General features: G+C 38.3%; 1 protein-coding gene across 7 annotated transcripts in view; it reads right to left on the bottom strand.

Moving 5' to 3' along the window:
- Nucleotides 1-20,377, bottom strand: part of ZBTB44 (zinc finger and BTB domain containing 44) — a 67,287-nt gene extending 46,910 nt beyond the window's left edge. For 6 of the 7 annotated variants that reach the window (XR_005359051.1, XR_005359050.1, XM_038535628.1 and 3 more), the window contains exon 1: nt 20,284-20,377. The gene's annotated coding sequence lies outside the window, so the exon portion shown is untranslated. Of the gene's footprint in view, nt 1-19,111; nt 19,165-20,283 lie in introns of all 7 variants that reach the window. The other variant, XM_038535626.1, reaches the window with a different exon arrangement.
- Nucleotides 20,378-20,802: the final 425 nt, after the last annotated feature.

The following is a 20,802-nucleotide window of genomic DNA, read 5'->3' as shown; positions in this document are numbered from 1 at the left end:
AAGGGACTTTAAAAGGAGGTAATAAGCTTCCTATACTTCATTCCAACTGATAACATGCTGACATTAATACACTGGGAGATGTTATTCTTGCAAAATGTGATTCCTAGGGCAAATTCAAAATAATCTATACAAAGAGATAAACTCAAAACACTATGGACGAATCAAAACAGAATTCTCAGAAAAGGTAAAAGTAAACACAGGAAGGGAGAAAAAAGAAAACAGGGAAACAAAGAACAGAGGAAACAAACAATATATAGAATGGCAGACTTAAGTATGAACCCATCAGCAATTTCACTAAATATAGACAGTCCAAATAAAACCAATTGAAAGACATGTTCAATGGCATCAATGGCAGAGTGGATATTAAAAAAAAAAAAAAGGAGTCAAAACTACATGCTATTTGCTAGAAACTTACTTCAAATATAATGATATAGGTAGGCTGAAAGTAAAAGAATGAGAAGATATAAAACTATACTTCTATGAATTAGTTACTAGCCACATGTGGTTATCTTAATTCAAATTAAATAAAATTAAGTAAAATTAAATACAAACTTATTTGCCCACCACAATTCAAGTAGTATCTGCATTTCAAAAAAGTTTTACAGTATTGGTAATGTGCCCATTTAGAAAGTTTTCTAAAACTCTTATAAAGTAAAATGCCTACATTATCTAAGTTAATTACAAGGAAAAAAATAAGGTTTATTTATTTATTCATGAGAGACACAGAGAGAGGGGCAGAGACATAGGCAGAGGGAGAAGCAGACTCTCTGGCGGGAGCCTGATGTGGAACTCGATCCCAGAACCCTGGGATCACTACCTGAGCCAAAGGCAGATGCTCAACCACTTGACCACCCAGGTGCCCTGAAGTTTCTTGTTATTGTGGCAAAATAGACATAAAATTTACTATTTTAACCATTTTTAAGTGTATAGCTCAGTAGCATTAAGTGCATTTATACTGTTGAGCAACTATCATCACTACCCAACTCTAGAACTTTTGCATCATCTCACACTGTAAGTCAGTTTTCGTTGAACAATAATTCTCTATCCAGCTCCTGATAACCACTCTTCCACTTTCTGTCTCCATGAATTTGACTATTCTAAGCACCTCATATAAATGGAATCATCTAGTATCTGGCCTTATATGACTGGCTTATTTCACTTAGCATAATGTCTTTAATTAATGTCTTTAAGGTTCATCCATGTTGTAGCATGTATCACTTTTCTTCTTTTTTAAAGGTTGTGTAATATTCCTTTATATGTATATACCACATTTTGTTTATTCATCTGTTGATGGACATTTGGTTTGTTTCCATGGATTTTAGATTTCTATTTAACTAAAGAAGCCAATGTTTATTCTCAAGTTCAAACAATCTCCAAGTTAAGAGGAATCCTGGGAGGTCATCTAGTTTCATAGCTTTCTAATATTTAAATCATTTGATGAAAGTTATCACAACAATGAAGTTCTGGTATTTCACTCTATCATCTTGAGTAAAGGTGGCTACTGCTTTAAATTGTTCGTATTTCTCTTTCCAAGTTGGCAATTATCATCAGTATCTTAATTAATTTATGTAACCGTGACACACATAACAGATGTTCATATGTGTAATATATACCTCCATGAGCAAGACCAGATTTTTAAAAAATATTGTATACAATGTATATATAACAAAATATACCCATCTAACCATTTTTAAGTGTACAGTTCAGCGGCTTTAAGTAAATCCACATATAAATGGAATCCTCACATATGTGCTGTTGTGCAACTACATAAGTATTTCCAAAACTTTTTCATTGGCAAGGCCAGATTTTGATGACACCCCAAAGAGCTACAGGGAATAAAAGCAAATAGCATCACAGACTCTATTTTAGGAGGATATTCCCAAGCAGGTTTTACAAAGTGTGTAAGAAATAAGTTCATCCATTTAAATATATTTTAAAAATTTCATTTTTATATAAAGAAAATTAGAGTATGTTCAATCTCACTTATAAAAATTAAGGTTTGACACTAAGAAATCTTGATTTTCTTTTTACTTTCTTCACAAATAATATTTAAAAGGCAAACACATATGTAAGTAAAATTTATAGAATTATACTGTTACGTTACTGAAAGTTTTTTTCATTTTATCATTCTTGCTTATAGGCAATATGGATGTATAGCTCATATTTTGCTTACTTGTTCCTTCTCATTAAAAACTTGTTTATGGATAAAATAAAATTGAAGTAACAATAATAATCACAAATTAATAATTCATAATTGTCACAACTATTAACGGTACTATACTTTAAAGTTCTTTACATAGGATGGCGCAATTAAGCCATGGAAGCCCCATCCCTTAAACTCTAGCTTTAACTCACAACTGATAAAAAGGGTAACAATCACGAAACTTCTGGTAAGATCTGCTCCTTTGAGGACCCTGACTAAAGCTGGTCAAGAAAAGGACTTCTTTGGCAACTCTGGAGATTACCAGTCTTGTGGATAGACTATGGAGAAATACTGTTTTGATACAGTGACTACTATATTTTCTATAGAGGAACCATGTGCCAGAGGTTTGACTCTGGGACTCTCTTATACTATAGGTATTATTATTATTCATGGCCTGAATGTTATCTTAGAAGTTAAAGAGATAAAAGATGGAGGAATAGATTGAAATGAGGTAATTTTTTCCCCTAAGCTGAGAAAAAAACCCTCAGAAATACAACAAAGGAAATTGAATTTTGAAGATAAAAGGAATAAGATAAAAGGGATATTAGATTACTTATAGTTTAAGAAGTTTTTTAGTTCAACATTTATCAGGTGCCATATACTGTTCTTTTGAAAAAAGTTCAGAAAGGTTAAGCAGTCAGTTACTTAATGGAAGATGTGAATTGAGTCCAGATTGATTCTTGGGAGTCCACTGCTTGGTACAAAAATCACAGTTAAAAACAAGACCTGGAGCCAGAACTACTAAATTATGACAAGTACTCTTTCCATTGATTTGATATGAACATAAGAATAGAGTAAGAACAACTGTTCTTATTAAAGTAAAATTTCACACTTTTACTTAAAAATATAAAATCTTTCATAAATTATAAACAGAAGTATGTGATTATGGTGGAAATAAAATGCTGACCTAAACATATTAATAAAAGAATGAGAAAGCATGCTGCCTCCATGAATGGGATAGATCACTAAACCGTCTGAATGATTCTCGGGATCCCTGGGTAGCTCAGCGGTTTAGCGCCTGCCTTTGGCCAGGGCACAATCCTCGAGTCCTGGGCTCCCGGCATGGAGCTTGCTTCTCCCTCCTCCTGTGTCTCTGCCTCTTTCTCTCTCTCTCTCTATCATGAATAAATAAATAAATAAATCTTTAAAAAAAAAAACAAAACAGTATGAATGATTCTGAAATGCCCACAATAAGTGCTACAATATATGAAAATGCTATGTTCATGCAATTAATTGGTAATACTCAGCAAGTGATAAGAAATATGATTGGAGAAATGGAAAAAACTTCTGGGTATGTGGTTAAAGTAGCATCAACACTAGATGGCAAAGTTTCAAATTCTATTTAGTCTCAGGACCTCCTCTATACTCTTAAAGTTTACTGAGAATTCCAAGTAGCTTTTATTCATATTTATATTATAAATCAGAAGTTAGATATGTAAAAAATAATTATTGATTCATTAAAAATAATGAGCCCATTAAATGCTGGCACAATGTATTTTTCTAAAAACTACACCTTCTCAGACCAAAAGAAAAAGGAAGAGTGGCCTTGATTTTGCAAATATCCTAAAGTCTGATTTATAAGATCAGCTGAATTCTTATTTCTGCATCTGTATTCAGTCTGTTGTGCTCTCACATATCAAAATGCTTCTGAAAACTCCACATGAGAATAAGAATAAAAAATGACAAACAATACCTTAATACTGTTATAAAATTGTTATGACCTTGTAAATCCTCTGAAAGGTTCTGGGGATTGCCAGGAGAGGCTCCACATCACACTAACAACTACTTTAATGTTTAGGGTTAATTCAAGAGATGGTTAGAAATTTGCAGAGTGATGCCTGGGTGGCTCAGTGGTTGAGGGTCTGCCTTTGGCTCAGGGCATGATCCTGGGGACCTGGGATGGAGTCCGGCATCGGGCTCCCTGCGAGGAGCCTGCTTTTCCCTCTGCCTGTGTCTCTGCCTCTCTGTGTCTCTCATGAATAAATTAAAAAAAAAAAAAAATCTTAAAAAAAAAAATTTGCAGACAGAGCTTAAAGGCTAAGCAAGGGGAATTGCTTAAAACTTCTGATCCAGGATAGGAAAGGGTTGCTTCCTTATCTTCAAATCTGCACATCAAAAGTAGTAAAATCCACAGTCACTTAAGATAATCATGAAGGAGTGTCATATGTCGTGTGTGTGGAGGGGAAGATGGGGAAGACCTGCTTCAACAAATCCACAATGTAGACGTAATAGTTCCATTTAGGTAAAAGACAGTCAAGAAGGCGGTTTACCTGGCTAAGAAGAATAGAACGTGCTGGGAGCCTCAGGGGTTAGAGTTAGGTTTCCTAGCTGATCCAAACAAACAAAAACCAAGCTCACAAGAATTATAGGGACCATCTTGGAACCCTAAGGAGAGACAGCCTATGGACGGCAAAGCAAGAAGTTACAAACCTGGGTTCTTGATGATGCCACTGAATTGCTGAATAACCAACTCTGAAGCTACCTTATTCCAGAATTTCTTGTGTCATTTTTCTGTGAAGTAAGAAACATCCTTAATGCTTAAATCACGATTCAAGGTTTTCTGAAACAATAAATGAGTATCCTCACACAGACATCCCATAGTTACTTCAACAGGTCCAAGTCAATTCATTATCATTCCTCACCTATGTATTTTTCCTCTTGAAGTTCTGTGGCCAATGATACCATCATTTCAAAAAGCAAAAAACCTGGGAGTTATCTCTCACTTCTGTGGTAGACTTAAAAAGGTCACTCCCCCCAACACATCTAGGTCCTAAGTACTGAGTTTACAAATCTTACTTTTATGACAAAGCCATTCAGGAGTGGGTACCTACCAATACCTTGATTTCAAGGCAGTCATACTGACTTTGAACTTCTGGCCTTCAAAACAGTGAGAGAATATGTTTGTTTTAAGCCATCCAGCTCATATTTATTACACAACAGCCACAGGAAACAAATACAACTTCTATCTTTCCCTTTTCCTAACACAGACGCCTAAGACCTATCTCAAATCCATCCTTTCCTTTCTCCATTAGCCACTGCTTTGGCCTACTTAAACATCCTGACTGGTCTCCTTGCCTCTAGTCTCCCCAACCTTGAATTCACCCTTCACCATTACTTAAATATTCTCTAAAATATAATCATGAGTCCAGCACTTACTACCTCATGCCTTATCACAAGAAACAACTCTTAAACAATGCACTTTGTTCTTTTCAGTGCTTTTATATACATTTGATAACGATTTCAATATATACAATCCTTGAGATAAGGCATATTATCCTCCTCCCATCATGTTGATGAGTAAACTGAAGAGAGAATAAATCAAAGTCACAGGACAAGTACACAGCAGTTTATATCCTGATGCTCATCTTTCTGTCTCATCTTCTCCCTACTTGTGTTACATTTTTAGACGCTTTAGGCTATCTTTCCCTCTACTGTCCAATATCAACTCTTTACTCCAAATTGATTTTTATTTTTCTCCAAATACATCATACACATTTCCACTTCCCCTACCTCTGGTCCCTTTTTGGAATCCTCTCCTTATTACTCTCAACAGGTCAAATATTGTATTTGTTCTTCCTTTTACCCTAGATGTCAGCAATACCTCTTGTTTATAGGGCACTTTTTAGATTATAATGCGTTTTCAAATATATTTTCTTTGGATCTTAAACACCTTGTGGAATAGATGAGGAAAAATTTTTAAAGATGAAGAAAAAGGGGACGCCTGGGTGGCTCAGCAGTTTAGTGCCACCTTTGGCCCAGGATCCTGGAGACCCAGGATCGAGTCCGTCAGGCTCCCTGCATGGAGCCTGCTTCTCCCTCCGCCTGTGTCTCTGCCTCTCTCTCTGTTTCTCATGAATAAATAAATAAAACCTAAAAAAAAAAAGATGAAGAAAAAGACTATCAGACAAAGTAAGTGGCCTAACAGGGTCTCCAAATCAGGAATTGACTTTAATTAAATTCTGTGTCCACTTTATATTAAACAATGCTGCTTTTCCCTTCAGCTAACTTCTGCAGTATTTTCTGTCTTGACCTGTAATTTGGCATTTGGAAAACTTATTTATTTATTTATTTATTAGAGAGAGAGATTGACAGCACAAGCAGGGAGGAGAGGGAGAAGCAAGCAGGCTCCCTATGGAGCAGGGAGCCAGATCCCAGAACCCTGGGATCATAACTCAAGCCAAAAGCAGACACTTAACTGAGCCATCCAGGTGCTCCTAATTGGGAATTTGATATAACACCAATTCAGGTTTACCAGGGCTTATTCCCAGTCTCTTCAAGAACAATTCCAACATATTTATGAAATCAATCATACCTGTGTACTTTAAAAATCATTTTAGGGGCCTGACCTGAGTGGCTCAGCAGTTGAGCGTCTCTGCCTTTGGCTCAGGTCATGATTCTGGGGTCCTGGGATCGAGTCCTGCATCAGGCTCCCTGCAGGGAGCCTGCTTCTCCCTCTGCCTATATCTCTGCCTCTCTCTCTGTCTCTCATGAATAAATAAAATCTTTTAAAAAATCGTTTTATAAGTACTTGAAATATAACTGATGTACAATAAATTGCATATTAAGTGTATAATTCGATAATCATCACATCAAGATAAGGAAAATTTCTGTGACCCCCTAGAAGTTTTTTGTTTTTTTTTTTCAATTTCTCCCTCCTACCCCTCTCTAGCAACTGATGATTTTTTTTTCTTTTTTTTTTTAAGATTTCATTGATTTATTCATGAGAGACACAGGCAGAGGGAGAAGCAGGCTCCCTGCAGGGAGCCCGATGCAGGACTCAATCCCAGCACCCCGGGATCACACCGTGAGCCAAAGGCAGACAGATGCTCAATCACTGAGCCACCCAAGTGCCCCTGATTTGCTTTTCATTTATTTATTTTTAAATTTAAATTCAACAAATTAATAGATGTTTCAGAGAAAGAGATCAGTGATTCATCAGTCTTATATATAATACCCAGGGCTCATTACATCACACGCCCTTCTTAATGTCCATCATCTAATTACCCCATCCCTCAGCCACCTCTCCTCCAGCAATCCTTAGTTTGTTTCCTACAGTTAAGAGTCTCCTATGGTTTGTCTATCCTTCTCTGATTTCGTCTTGTTGTATTTTTTTCCCTCTCTTTCCCTCTGGTCCTGTTTGTTTCTTAAATTCCACATATCTTTCTCTGATTCACTTATTTCTCTTAGCATTATACCCTCTAGTTCCATCCATGTCATTGCAAATGGTAAGATATCATTTCTTGATGGCTGAGTAGTATTCCACTGTGTGTGTGTGTGTGTGTGTGTGTGTGTACCCACAGACCATATCTCCTTTATCCATTCATCTGCTGATGGACATCTGGGCTCTTCCCACAGTTTGGCTATTATGGACATTGCTGCTGTAAACACTGGGGTGCAGGTGCCCCTTTGCTACATTTGTATCTTTGGGATAAATCCCTATTAGTATAATTCCTGGGTCTTAGGGTAGCTCTATTTTCAAATTTTTGAAGAACCTACATATGTTTTCCAGAGTGGCTGTACAAGCTTGCATTCCCACCAACAGTGTAAGAGAAGATTTCCCTTCCTCCACATCCTCACCAACATGTCATTTTCTTCTTAATGTTAGATTTCCTTTTCATTTTATTTTAGCTGCATTTTCTAGAATTTTATAGAAATAAAATTATGCAATATAGACTTTCTTATTTATCTAGGTTCTTTCACTAGATATAATTGAGATTCATCCATGTTGTTAGGCTCAAAAATTTTTATTCCTTTTTATTGCTAAGTACTATTCCATTGTATAAATATACCAGAATGTGTTTATCATTTAACTGTTTATTTCCAGTTTGAGGCTATTACACATAAAGCTTCTATGAACATTTATGTAAAATCTTTATTTGGACACACATGGAGGTTCTTACTGGTTTCATTGCTTATTATAAGTGTCCTTTTATGGCCACAAAAAGATCACTGTTTTACCTTAGTAGTTTATGTAAAATAGGTGATCAACTGTTTACAGATCTTGTGGTCTTAGAGATTCACATGCTACTTAAGAGGCTGAGGCTGTGTGCATTCTGTAACTGTAATAATGGCCTAACAGAGAGAAGCCATTTAAAAAATATTGAATAAACGTTTGTGACTTATGGTGCTTATTTCTGGAATAAGCATCCTCTTTTATATTGAACTACATTATTAATAAAAGCATAATTGCAAATGGTGAATAATAAAACTTGAAATAAAATATATGAAGCTAAAAGTTTAACATATACAACATCCAAATATTTTATAGAAAACCTGTTAATATAACTGGTTTAAGAACAGAAGAGCCATAAAACAAAAAAACAGGAGAGTCATAACTCAAAACCTTCATGCTAAAACTACACAGAAAATGTTTGAGTGAACTAGTGAAAATTCCAACTCAATTATTTCTCTCTCTAGAAATTTAAGTTAAATTAAGACGTTTTTCACTATTTTTTTAGAATCACTTTTTCTTTACAAATATTATCGTACCACAATTTTAAATTTTGTTCTAAAGCAAAAAAAAAAAATCTGTAATCTGTAGTTTTCTATGAGAGGAAGTATACACTTTTCAGAATGGATTCAGATGAGTACTCATTTTTGAGAACATGCTTTTACTCTCTCTGAACACTAATAAAAGTATATGTGATCTTTAATTTGATGATGGTTTATTTCCCCCGGGTCTTCCTTAAGTGTTTATTAAATTTTCAGGAAGAATTTCAAATAGATTGCTGTAACTGAGCTATAAAAAAAAATCATTTAACTTTTATTATAACTAGCCATTTTTTAATCAAACAAAGATTTTAAGCATTTTACTACATAAAGAAATACTTTCTAGTTCAGAGCTTAAGAAAGAGACTGAGATTTACCTGGATTTAATAAATCCGTTAAATTGGTAACACTAAACTATTAGAATTTCACCTCATTGCTGGTAGCCACAGTCATGCTGATTATTAATTTCTACATTAAGGGAAGTAAGTTAATATAGAGTAATTCACCAGGTGTCATTATCTCACTCTGGGCTCACAATTCTGAGAAAGGAGTTTTAAAAATTCAGTTACAAATGAGGAAACCAAATGTTAAATTAACTTGCCCGTCCGTAGTCCTTATAAAGAATAAAATCAGGATTTGAACAGAGGTCTATTTGACTATAAAATTCAAATTCCTAGTCTCTTCTCCCTGTCCCATCATGTTGCCACGCATAAGGATTCAATCACAGTACATTAAGAGTATCACCTGTTGACATCAATTCATTATTACTAGAAAGCAAGCTTGAAGAAAGGATAGGTGTTAGTCACTCTTTTGGATCCTTACAAGAGCAAGTTAAATTCAAGTCAGTTTTAGCCAATTAGCATTTAAAGAGGTTTTTTTCTTCCCTAAAGAGTTTTTAAGCACTCACATCGAGTACTCAAGAGTTCCAATGTGTTTGCTTTAAAATATGTACACAACTTCAGTGGCTTTACCCAAATGGCCTTTTGCACTGATGCCAAAGTGAAACGTGTCTCATTATGGAATGAGCCATGTCTTTCCCCATCCCCCCAATATGTTGAGGTCTTGACCCCCAGTACCTGAAAATACTACCTTATTTGGAAACAAGCTCTTTACAAAGGTAATCAAGTTAAAATGAGGTAATTAGGATGTCCTTATATAAAGGGGATATTTGAAGACACACAGGAAGAACACCAAGTGAAGACTGGAGACCTATTGCCACAAGCATGGCACTAACAGAAGGAAAGATAGTGGCATAGAATAGATCCTTCTCTCAGAAGGAACCAACTCTGCCAACAATTTGATTTTGGACTTCATTTAACTACAGTAAATTTTAATGGACTCAACATTTCAACTAAAAGGCAGAACAGGATTAAAAAAGCAAGCCCAACTGTATGCTCTTTTTTAAGAAATAAAAGGATACAAGTATGTTAGAAGATATACCAGGCAAGCAATAAGGATAGGTAGGCTGACGTTCTCTATTTTTGCTTTTTATTTATTTATTTTATAGAGAAAGAGAGTGAGCAGGGAGAGGGACAGACTCGCACTGAGCACGAAGCCCCATGCACGAGCAGGACCCTAAGATCCTGACCCTGCTCCAAAACCAAGAGTCAACTGCTTAGCTGACTGAGCCACTCAGGCACCCCAAGGAGTTCTTTTTTTTTTTTTTTTAAGATTTTATTTTTTTATTTGAGAAGCAGTAAGCCAGAGAGAGCTTGAGCACGAGGAGGGGGAGAGGCAGAGGGAGGGGCAGACTCCCCGCGGCGCAGGGAGCCCAACATAGGGCTACAGCCCGGGAAACCAGGATCAGGACTTAGTGGAAGGCAGATGCTTAACTGAGTCCCCAGGTGCCCCCCAGGAGTGCTCTATTTTTAATATCAGATAGACTTCAAGACAAAAATATTACCAGAGATACAAAGATGTATAATAGCAAGAAATGTGTGTGCACCTAAAAACAATGCTTTAAAATACAAGAAGTAAAAACCGACAGAGCTAAGGAAACAGACAACGCACAATAATACTCCGGAACTTTTACTGACCCTCTCAATAACTGATAGAACTAGGTCCTTCCCCACCAAGAAAAGTCACTAAAGACATGAAAGATCTGAACACCACCACTGACCACCTTGTCCTGATATTTACAGTGGAGAATACACATCCTTTTCAAGTACAAAGTATGCTCATCAAGACAGATATGCTGCACCATTAAGACCCCTCTAAACAAATTTTAAAGGAGTGAATGCACACAGAAAACGTTCTCTCGCCACACACGCACAATTAGAAATCACTGAGTTATTAAGACAACCCCAAATACTTGGAAATAAAATACTGAAATAATCCACAGGTTGACTGAAGGAATCAACAAGGGAAAGTGGAAAGCATTTTTAACTTAGTATAATTAAAATACATCATTAACATTTGTGGGATGCTGCTAAAGTGGTGCTTAGGGTAAAATTGATAGCTTTCAATACACATATTAGAAAAGAATATAGGCCTAAAAATCAAAGGCCTATCACCACAAGCCCTACCACTTCACACCCATTAGGATGGCTCCTATTAAATAAAACAAAAAACCAGATACATACAGAAAAAAGTGCTGGTGAGGATGTGGAGGAAAAAAATCCTTGTGTACTCTTGGTGTGAATTTAAGTACAGCCATTGTGGAAAAACAGTATGGGTGGGGTTCTTCAAAAACTTAAAAAATAGAGTATCATATGATCCAGCAATTCTACTTCTGGATATATACCCCAAAGAATTGAAAACAGGGACATGAACATATATTTGTACACAAATATCCATAGGACCATTACTGACAATAGCCAAAAGGTAGAGATACTCCAAGTGTTCACCAAAAGAAGATAAAATATGATACACACATACAATGGCATATTATTTAGCCTTAAAAATGAAGGAAATTCTGGTATGCATTACAATATGGGTAAATTCTGAGGACACTATGCTAAATGAAATAAACCAGTTACAAAAGGACATTCATTGTCTAATGCTAATAATATAAGGTTTCTAGAGCAAATTCATAGACCACAAAGTAAAAGGGTGGCTGCCAGGGGCTTGGAAAAAGAGGAGAATGGGGAGTTATTGTTTAATGGGTCCTGAGTTACAGTCCTGCAAGATGAAAAGAATTCTAAAGATGAATGATGATGATAGTTGCATAAGAGTGTGAATGTATTTTATGCCATTGAACTGTACACTTAAAAATAGTTAAGGTAATAAATTTTTTAAAATGTGTTTCACGATAATTTAAAAAAATCAATGGCCTAGACATCTACTTTAAGAAGCCAGAAAGAGTGCAAGGCAAACTCAAAATAAATAGAAGGAAGTAAAGCACAGACATAAAGTGAATAATAGACCATAGAACAAATTAAAGCCAAACGGGTTCTTTAAAGAGGATCTTACCTAGAATGCAAAATTGATAAGCTTTTAAGCTAGAATGATTAAGGAAAACAAGAGGAGGAAAAAGAGGGTGAGAGGTAGCAAAAAGAAAACCTGGAAAAGAGATATTCAGAAGGAACAGGATAGTAGAATGTTCCAGAAACCAAGAGTGCAGAGTATTTCAAGGAGTGGATGTCAGTGTCAAATGCTGCTGATAGGTCAAATAAGATATAAACTACTCTATTTGATTTAGCCACAAAGAATTACTGATGACATTATAATAGCACATAGTAGAATCAGACTGCACTAGACAAAGATGAAGAGTGTACAGAAATGAGGAAGTGAAAACTGTAAGTATAGACAATTCAATCTGAAGAAGACAGCTTCTAAAGATAGAGCAAGGGAGTTAGATGGAGGGAAATTAGGGCTCAAGGGAGGATACTGGTATTTTTATAGAATGGGAAAAACTAAAGAATGTTTTTCCCCCCAGATATATTGTTTTTATTATAGTAAAATAGAGAATGTTTTGACAGTGGTTGGAAAAGACTCAGAAGGAGGAAAAGTTAAATACAGGGAACACAATGATAACAGACGGCATAAAGTTCCAGGATACGGAGAAATTGGATTCAGTGCATGAGTAAAAAAAAAAAAAAAAATTAGCCTGAAACAGGAGACCCAGTGATAGGAAGAAAGAGAAAATGAAGGGTGCAGTTACAGTGAAGTTTACAGGTGGGTGGTGACAAGTAGTGAGAGTTCTTGTCTGATAGCTGTGGCTTTTATGTTATTTCTCTTTGAAACTACCGGTAGAGGCAGACTGCTGAGAAGAGAGGAGATAAAGTACAATTCTGAGGAAAAATGAAACATGAGAAACCTGTGGAGGAAAAAAAAAAAAAAAAAAACCAGAAGGATGACTAGGAGGTACCTAAATAAAATTGGAAGACCACAAATTTGTAGTGGCAATAATCTATGGCTTTTGAGTTTTATCTCAATAAACTGCCAAAAAAAGAATGGCTTTGAACTAGTTTTTTAAGAAGAACGATAGTTATTAGTTAATATTTATATGGTACTCGATATGTACCAAGCATTGTTCTAAACACTTTTTACAAATAAATAATTTAATTTTCACACAATCCTGGGATAGGTGTCACTTGGTAACTTCATTTTACCAGTAAGGAAAACAAAACACAAAGAAGTTGAGGAAACTGGCCCAAGACCACACAACCAGTAAGTAGGAGTCAAGATCTGAACCCAGTCTGTGCTCTTAACACTATGCTGTACTGGCTCTCAAAGTAAAGCCAAGTACCTAGTTGAAGGAAGCAGAAGGAAATGAGGAAGAAACAAAAAACAAAGAGAGGCAGTGATTCTTGTAAATACAAATAATTCTCATAAAGGTATGGTTTGTATAGTTTTATATGGCATATAAAAGGCATCAAAAATAAAAGCTACAGTGCTCATACAGTAATAGAAAGCCACAAAAAAGAAAATGAGCAGTGTTGGAAGATCCAAAGCAAGAAAGGAGAGAAGCAAAGAGCCAAAAATAAAAGGGGGGGGGGGGGAATAGAGGTACTCAATGTAAAAAGAAGAAAAAGATAGAAGTGCAAGAAGACATACGACACACACACAACCAGTACACAACACCAGTAAAAGGGAAAAATGAAATGGAAGCAAACAAGTATGTCTAGTCCTGAAAACTTACATTTTATTTTTGTTTAGAGCAAGGATTTCTGTTTTATCAAAAAACACAAATACAATATTTAATAGAGACTAGTGCTAAATATGCTTGCTTGTGCTTGGTAAGAGTAGATGAGGATCAGACATTTAGCAGGTTAAGATCTGAATTAAGAGGAAATCATTTAATAAAGAGTATCTAAAGTTGTTTCAGAAGCCAGCGGGGTAGAAGTTCCACAAAATCCTGATTCCAGAGATTCACGTCTTGGTTATATGCTACCCCAAGATGTCTATAGCTGAATGTATCAAAAACAATCGAAACCAAATGATAGCAAATTCCCTCAACATACAGAAATATAAGCATTTTAATAGCTGTAGGATAGCAATACAGAATACTGAAATTACAAACGAGGCATAAAACATATTTAAGTTTTTAAAGCTATACCAAAAAATTATTAAAATAGAATATTCAATGAGGAAACAAGGACAATACTGCTCCCCAAGAGTGAGACATTAGTAAGTTTCATCTACCAATTTTCAGTATTCTGAATTATCAATATGAAATACCACGATGATAGAAGTGATTTACTCCAGAATCAGTTATGTAAAAATGTCCTAAGATCACCCTTGGCACTAATAATATTAGTGAAGAAGTTAATCTAATAGTCATATGCCCTTCAAACAGGAGCATAATATAAATCTAATGTACACAATCACTATTTTAGATGCAGTGACTAAGAATCTAGAGATTTCCGGCTCATCGCCTAAAATGGGGTGACACATTTCTAATATGAAGAACAAAGAAAACTAATGTGGCTTTCAGTTTACCAGGGGATAAATTTCCCCCAATCATTCTTAGCTACTATCTGTTTTTATCATCGATGGGGAGCATTTAAAGTAAAAATATCCCATATAGCTTATATGAAAAGTATGCTCATGAGCTGTCTACAGAACATCAGAAAACCACGGGGGGGGGGGGGGGGAGAATGTGTGTGTGTGTGTACATACATACATTTGGTATATGTAATATTTACAAAGATACTAAAAAATTATACCTGGAAGGGGCCTAATTAATTAGGGGCCCTCTAACTAATGAAGAAAACCCTTTAATAACAGTCTGACTCTAGACCGTTTTCAGTGACAAGTTTTATCCTTACAGGGAGGGCTAGGAAGACTTACTAAAAATTTAAGGGAGTCACTGTAGGCATGTTACTGGTTTCTATGCAGCTATCAATAATGTTTTATAATAACAGTATATTGTTAATCACTCCTATGGAGGAAAATTTAAAGCATTTTATTGGTGAACATCTGCATAACCACACCTAGATTCCCCATTCACACCTAGATTCCCAATTAACATTACACTTTTTTTTTTTATCACATATCTATCCATCAACCAATCACTCTGAATTTTGATGCGTATTAAAGATTTTCTCCATTTATTGAGAGACCACGTAGAGGGGTGAGGGGAGAGGGAGAGAGAGAATCCCAGACTCTGCTGAGCGGGGCTCAATCCCACGACCCCAAGATTACAACTTGAGGTGAAATCAAGAGACCGAAGCTCAACCAAATGAGCCACCCAGGTGCCCTGATGCTCTACTATTTAAATGCCTATTAAAATGGTATCTAAATGCAGTTTCTGAAGCTAAGTCTGATATACTAAAGATGTGTAATAGATGTGACAAGCACTTGGGGCTCTCGGCATACCATCTTCAGTGGTGCTACAGAACAAACATCAGTCATGTACATGCTTTAATTCATGGCGAATGAAATATATATATATTTTTTAATTTTTATTTATTTGTGATAGTCACAGAGGGAGAGAGAGAGAGAATGAGGCAGAGACACAGGCAGAGGGAGAAGCAGGCTCCATGCACCGGGAGCCTGACGTGGGATTCGATCCCGGGTCTCCAGGATCGCGCCCTGGGCCAAAGGCAGGCGCCAAACCGCTGCGCCACCCAGGGATCCCGAAATATATTTTATTACCCATTATATTTAGCTATGAGGTGTACTGAAGTAGTAAAATGCTAATTCTGAAGACAGACTTGAGTTTGAAACCTGGATTATCAGTTTCCTTACTTGAAAAATAAGTTAGCAGCAGCAATATCAAAGAGTTAATGTGAAATTTAAATGAGATGCTGTAAGCAATGTCTAGTACAATGCTGACTTTTTGAAATGGCTCAACAAATGTTAGCAATAATTGTTAGTGTATTTTCCCATTCAGTCTACCACAATAGGCTCTACCTGCTATGTGGTTACACATACCTATGCAACTGTTCGTGGCATTTCCCCCTTTACTTTATGTGTTCTAACAATATTGGGAAATCTATACTGAGATTAAAGAGAGAATAAGAGTGAATGGGTCCAAAGCACATGAATTCTCCATTTTCCCAGTCCATTCTGTTACCAAAAGCAATGATAGTATACACAGAGGAAAACAAACTGGCCACATCTTTTGCTTTCTATAGCACCCGGGTGATTGACGACTGAGATAAACTGCGTAACTGCACTGTCCCAACACCCAGCCTACCTGGGCATCTGACCATAAGGCAGGACGGGATCCCTAGAGACACCAGCCCCCCCTGAGCTACTCTGGGCCCTTGGGGAAAGGGTACCTGGGAGAAGGTGGGGAATTACACGGTTTCAGAAGAAGAGATGACACACAGGCCATTCCCATGACTGTCATGCAAATATAGAATGAATACGTGTCATAGTTTATCCAATTCATTAATTAATGAGGGAAAGACATTAAAACTGCTACAAATGGGGATCCCCAGGTGGCTCAGCGGTTTAGCACCTGCCTTAGGCCCAGGGCGTGATCCTGGAGACCCGGGATCGATTCTGGCATCGGGCTCCCTGCATGGAGACTGCTTCTTCCTCTGCCTATGTCTCTGCCTCTCTCTCTCTGTCTCTCATGAATGAATAAATCAAATCTTTAAAAAATAAAAAAATAAAACTTCCACCGTCTACATACCTCTTTAAAGACATGATTTTTCAAGTAAAGATTGCAAAAGCAAGCTTGAAATCTACTTTTCCGCTCACCTTGAAAGATTAGTCTTAATGCCTTCTCTTTGCCAGAGGAATCAGAATCTAATTGCAAAATTTAAAATTACTCCTACATCACTTCAAGGAAGTAACATACTTTGTCTACTGCTAAGCCTTCTGCAATTAAGATATATGAGAATACATTAGATACTAAAGGGTATGGCAAAGATAAAGAATATTTCATCTTAAAAATTAATTTGGGTGAGGCATCTTTAACATACTTTAAAAATTATTTTTTGAGCCATGTATTGAACGATATATTTGACATATTCAAAAATAGAGAAAACAAAAAAAATAGAGAAAACCCCAAAATTATAAATAAAACCAATGAATTGTATCAAATTGACAGTTTAACTAAACAGAAAAGTATTTCAAGTGACTTCTGAATACCCTAAGTACTCTGATTACACACTCTTCATATCATATACTCTAAGGACAAAAATAAATGCAAAGAACTCTTAAACTTTACTGGGAAGTTTACAGATAGGATATTGTTATGGTGATTTTGAAATGATTCTATGTATATAGTAGGATAATTAATTATGTTAATTTTATCAGGCACTAAGATTTTCATTTAAGACAAGAGACAAATTTAAAATCAAAGAAGTTAATGAGGGACGCCTGGGTGGCTCAGAGGTTGAGCACTTGCCTTCCGCCCAGGGCGTGATCCTGGAGTCGGGTCCACTTCGGGCTCCCTGCAGGGCGCCTGCTTCTCCCTCTGCCTGTGTCTCTGCCTTTCTCTCTCTCTCATAAATAAAATATTTTTTAAAAAAGTTAATGAAAGGTCTGCTATGTTAAATCTGAATTTGATATATCACTATGAACTTATGATTCAACAAACAAGCAAAAACCCATTTTTTAGTTCTCTCCTCTGAAAGGGCCTTGAAGCAATGACACTCCAGCAGCAAATGAGTATGTCAACATCCTGATCTTGGTTTTTATATACCATTTCTTATTAAAAACAAAAACAAAAACAAAAAAAACAAACAAAAAAAAAAAACCAAACCAAGACTCCTTAGATCCAGACTCCATTCCAGATATAGAGCAAAGAAAGTAACATGGTAAGCCTAGGGTATGTTGTGCCAGAAAGTACTCCAAGAATGCTCCAATAGCAAGCAGAAGTATTTAACAACAACAACAACAACAACAACAAGACATAGGAGCCAGGTTGAAAGGGTTCCTACTATTCAAATCTGGGACAATCTGGTCAAAAAGAAAATTACTGTAATGGTCATTAAAAAAAAAAAAGAATAAATACATTAAAACCCATGAGTCTATAGTGTATCCTGCAAAAAAAAAAAAAAAAAAAAAAAACCAAGAAAAAAATCTCATTTGCCACCATTGAAGGTAACTATTTCTCCAATCCTTTCTCTGAATATTGATAATCAAAGGGAAGAAATTAAGCATTTACTCTGCATTGTTTAGGAGGAACTTCAGCTTACCCCTAGTTAATGAAGGAAATCTTTTTTACAGAAAATCTCCAGTAAAACTGGTTTAATCAAGAGTCACCAAAGAGTGCTAAAATCACTAAACAGAAAGTAGCCAGAAACAAGATATTTGCTTGGTGTCAAAGTATTATCCCAAGATCACATACAAATCAAAGGGTAAAACAAACTCTTACAGCCGATTTGGTAGTCACCGCTTCAGTGGTCATTTGGCATTACCAACAGTGTAGCAATCTGACATTATATACCTGTTCATGAAGCAATGAGAAGTACACAGTATCACCTATTCAATATTCTTGCCAAATAAAGTTACTACCTCAAGCTAATCAAGTTTTTCCTTAGATCTAACTTCCAGTAACAGAAAAGTCAAGGAGCTAGGGGAATAAATTAAATATCACTATGAGGAAATAGACAAGTCTAGAATGTGGGAGCATTCTAAAAGACAAGTGGTTGGGTCAAGTAAGTGTCAGGAAAAAAAAGGTGATGGGTATTATTTTTAAAAGGGGACTAAAGGCATAATGGTCAAATGCAATAATCTCAAGTGAATACAGAAGGGGTAAATTTTCTCAAGGAGATTTTAGAATAAAGAGGAAATTTGCATATGGATTAATTTAGAAAGGTGTAGATGATGACGTTGAGGAGAAGTATGTCCTTTATTTTTAGGAAATGCATGCTGAAATTAGTCGAGGGTCCCCATGTTTGCAACTTACTTTCAAATGGTTAAAGAGAGACACTAAAAGGGAGGAGTGAGGGGGAACAACCTTACTCACTCCATCTACATAGTGAAATATTCATTATTTCTCAATTTCATGAGACAAATCTTTCGTAATAAAAGTGTCCCTGTGCTGAGCGGCAAGGCAGAAACATTACCCACCTTGGAATTCTATCTGGGTACAGATTTCACTTCTAGCTGTGTGATCTGTTCACCTAGACAAAATTCAAGGAATAACGTCTAAGTCATCAGGTTGCTCTGAGAATTAAATAAGACCACATATGCGAGATGCCTGTGTTGCACAAAATAAGTAAATCTGGTTTCCGCAATCGATGAGTGCTATCGTCCTAAAAAAAACACAAAAGGCTACGGGAAAAAAACATTCCTTTGGTGATTTTCACATTGCGTGATAAGGAAACTCCACTAGGCACAATGAAATATTATTAATGCACTGGCAATGCGAAGCAATGAGGGAAGTGAAGATTTGTATGGTGCTTCTTTTTATGATCATTATTTTCTTAAACCCAATAATTCTAACTCCAAGCCCAGGCCAATGGGAATCAGAAATTTTTTACCTGGCCAGACTATCTGCCCTCTTACCACACCGATTAGTGCGTTTAGGGTATTACCAGTCTATGTCCCAACACACCAACCTGTAAGAGAACAAGTGGGAAACCATTTCTTCCTGACCTCAACAGATTCAATCTACTTATACGGTGTAAAAGGGGAAAAAAACAAAAAACAAAAAACCCACAAACAACTTAAGTTTTTGTCTTCATTCCTTCAAGTTCCAATCGAGTGCACAATGAAGATTCCGGGTGGGAGCCGCACGCAGAGCCCCTCGCATCACCTGTGCTGGACGTGCCAGTTTCACCTGCAGGGAACTCCCCACCCCTTCTCCCCCCCCTCCTTGGCTAGGCCGGCAGAAAGCGACTAGCTATGCGGTGATCCTCAGGTAGGGAAGGAAAAGGGGTGTTTGTTGTTATTCTTTTTTTTTTTTTTTTTCCCCCAAGAGTGCCATCCTTTTCTTTGCAGCGGGGGGGGGGGAGGGAGGTGGATGTGGGTGTGTGTGGGGGGCAGGTCTGGGGCTCGCCAGGTGAGAGCAGGTGACTCCGCCGCCCCCGCGGGTTAGGGGGCGCCCCGGCCGAGCGGGGACACTGCTCCTAGCCGCCCCCCCCGGCTGGTCTCCTCCCTGCAGGAGCGGACGCCGCCGAGGGGGCCCGCGAGCCGGGGCTCTGCGTCCCGCGGCGCGGCCGGGCGGGGGGCGCACCTCCCGCCCCCTCCCCTCCCTCCCTCCTTCCCCCCCTCCCCCTCCCCCTCCCCCTCCCCGGTACCTGGGGGCGGCGGCGCCGGGGCCCGGAGGCCTGCTGCTCCTCCTCCCCGCCAGGCTGAGGCGGCGGCGGCGGCGGCGGCGGCGGCGGCCCGGGGGGAGGGGGCGGAGCGCGGGCCCGCCGCCTCTCTCCTCCCCGGGAGCCGGGGGCCCCTACCTGGGGCCGCCGCGCCCGGGCCCGTGGGCGGCCTGCGGCCGGGGCATGGCGTGCCCGCGAGGGGCGCGAGCGCGAGGCGGCGGCGGCGGCGGCGGCGCAGCCCCCGGGGCGCCCGGCGGGAGGGCCGGCGGCGGCGGCTCGCGGGCGCCCGGCGGGGCGGGGCGGGGGAGGGAAGGGGAGTGAGGGGAGGGGAGGGGGCGGCCGGGAGGGGGCCGGCGCCGCGGCCGCTGCCGCTCCGCTCGCTCCAGCCTGCTCGGGGGCACTTTGTTTGTGTCCCACAATGCCGTGCGCGGGCGGCCGGGCTGGGACCGCGAGGGGAGTGGGCGGGGCGGGGCGAGCCGGGGGCGGGGCGCCGGCGCGGTGGGG

This window comes from Canis lupus, chromosome 5 (genome assembly GCF_011100685.1).
Source record: "Canis lupus familiaris isolate Mischka breed German Shepherd chromosome 5, alternate assembly UU_Cfam_GSD_1.0, whole genome shotgun sequence".
Taxonomy (NCBI): Eukaryota; Metazoa; Chordata; class Mammalia; order Carnivora; family Canidae; genus Canis; species Canis lupus.
This window is presented reverse-complemented; position numbering and strand designations above follow the sequence as displayed.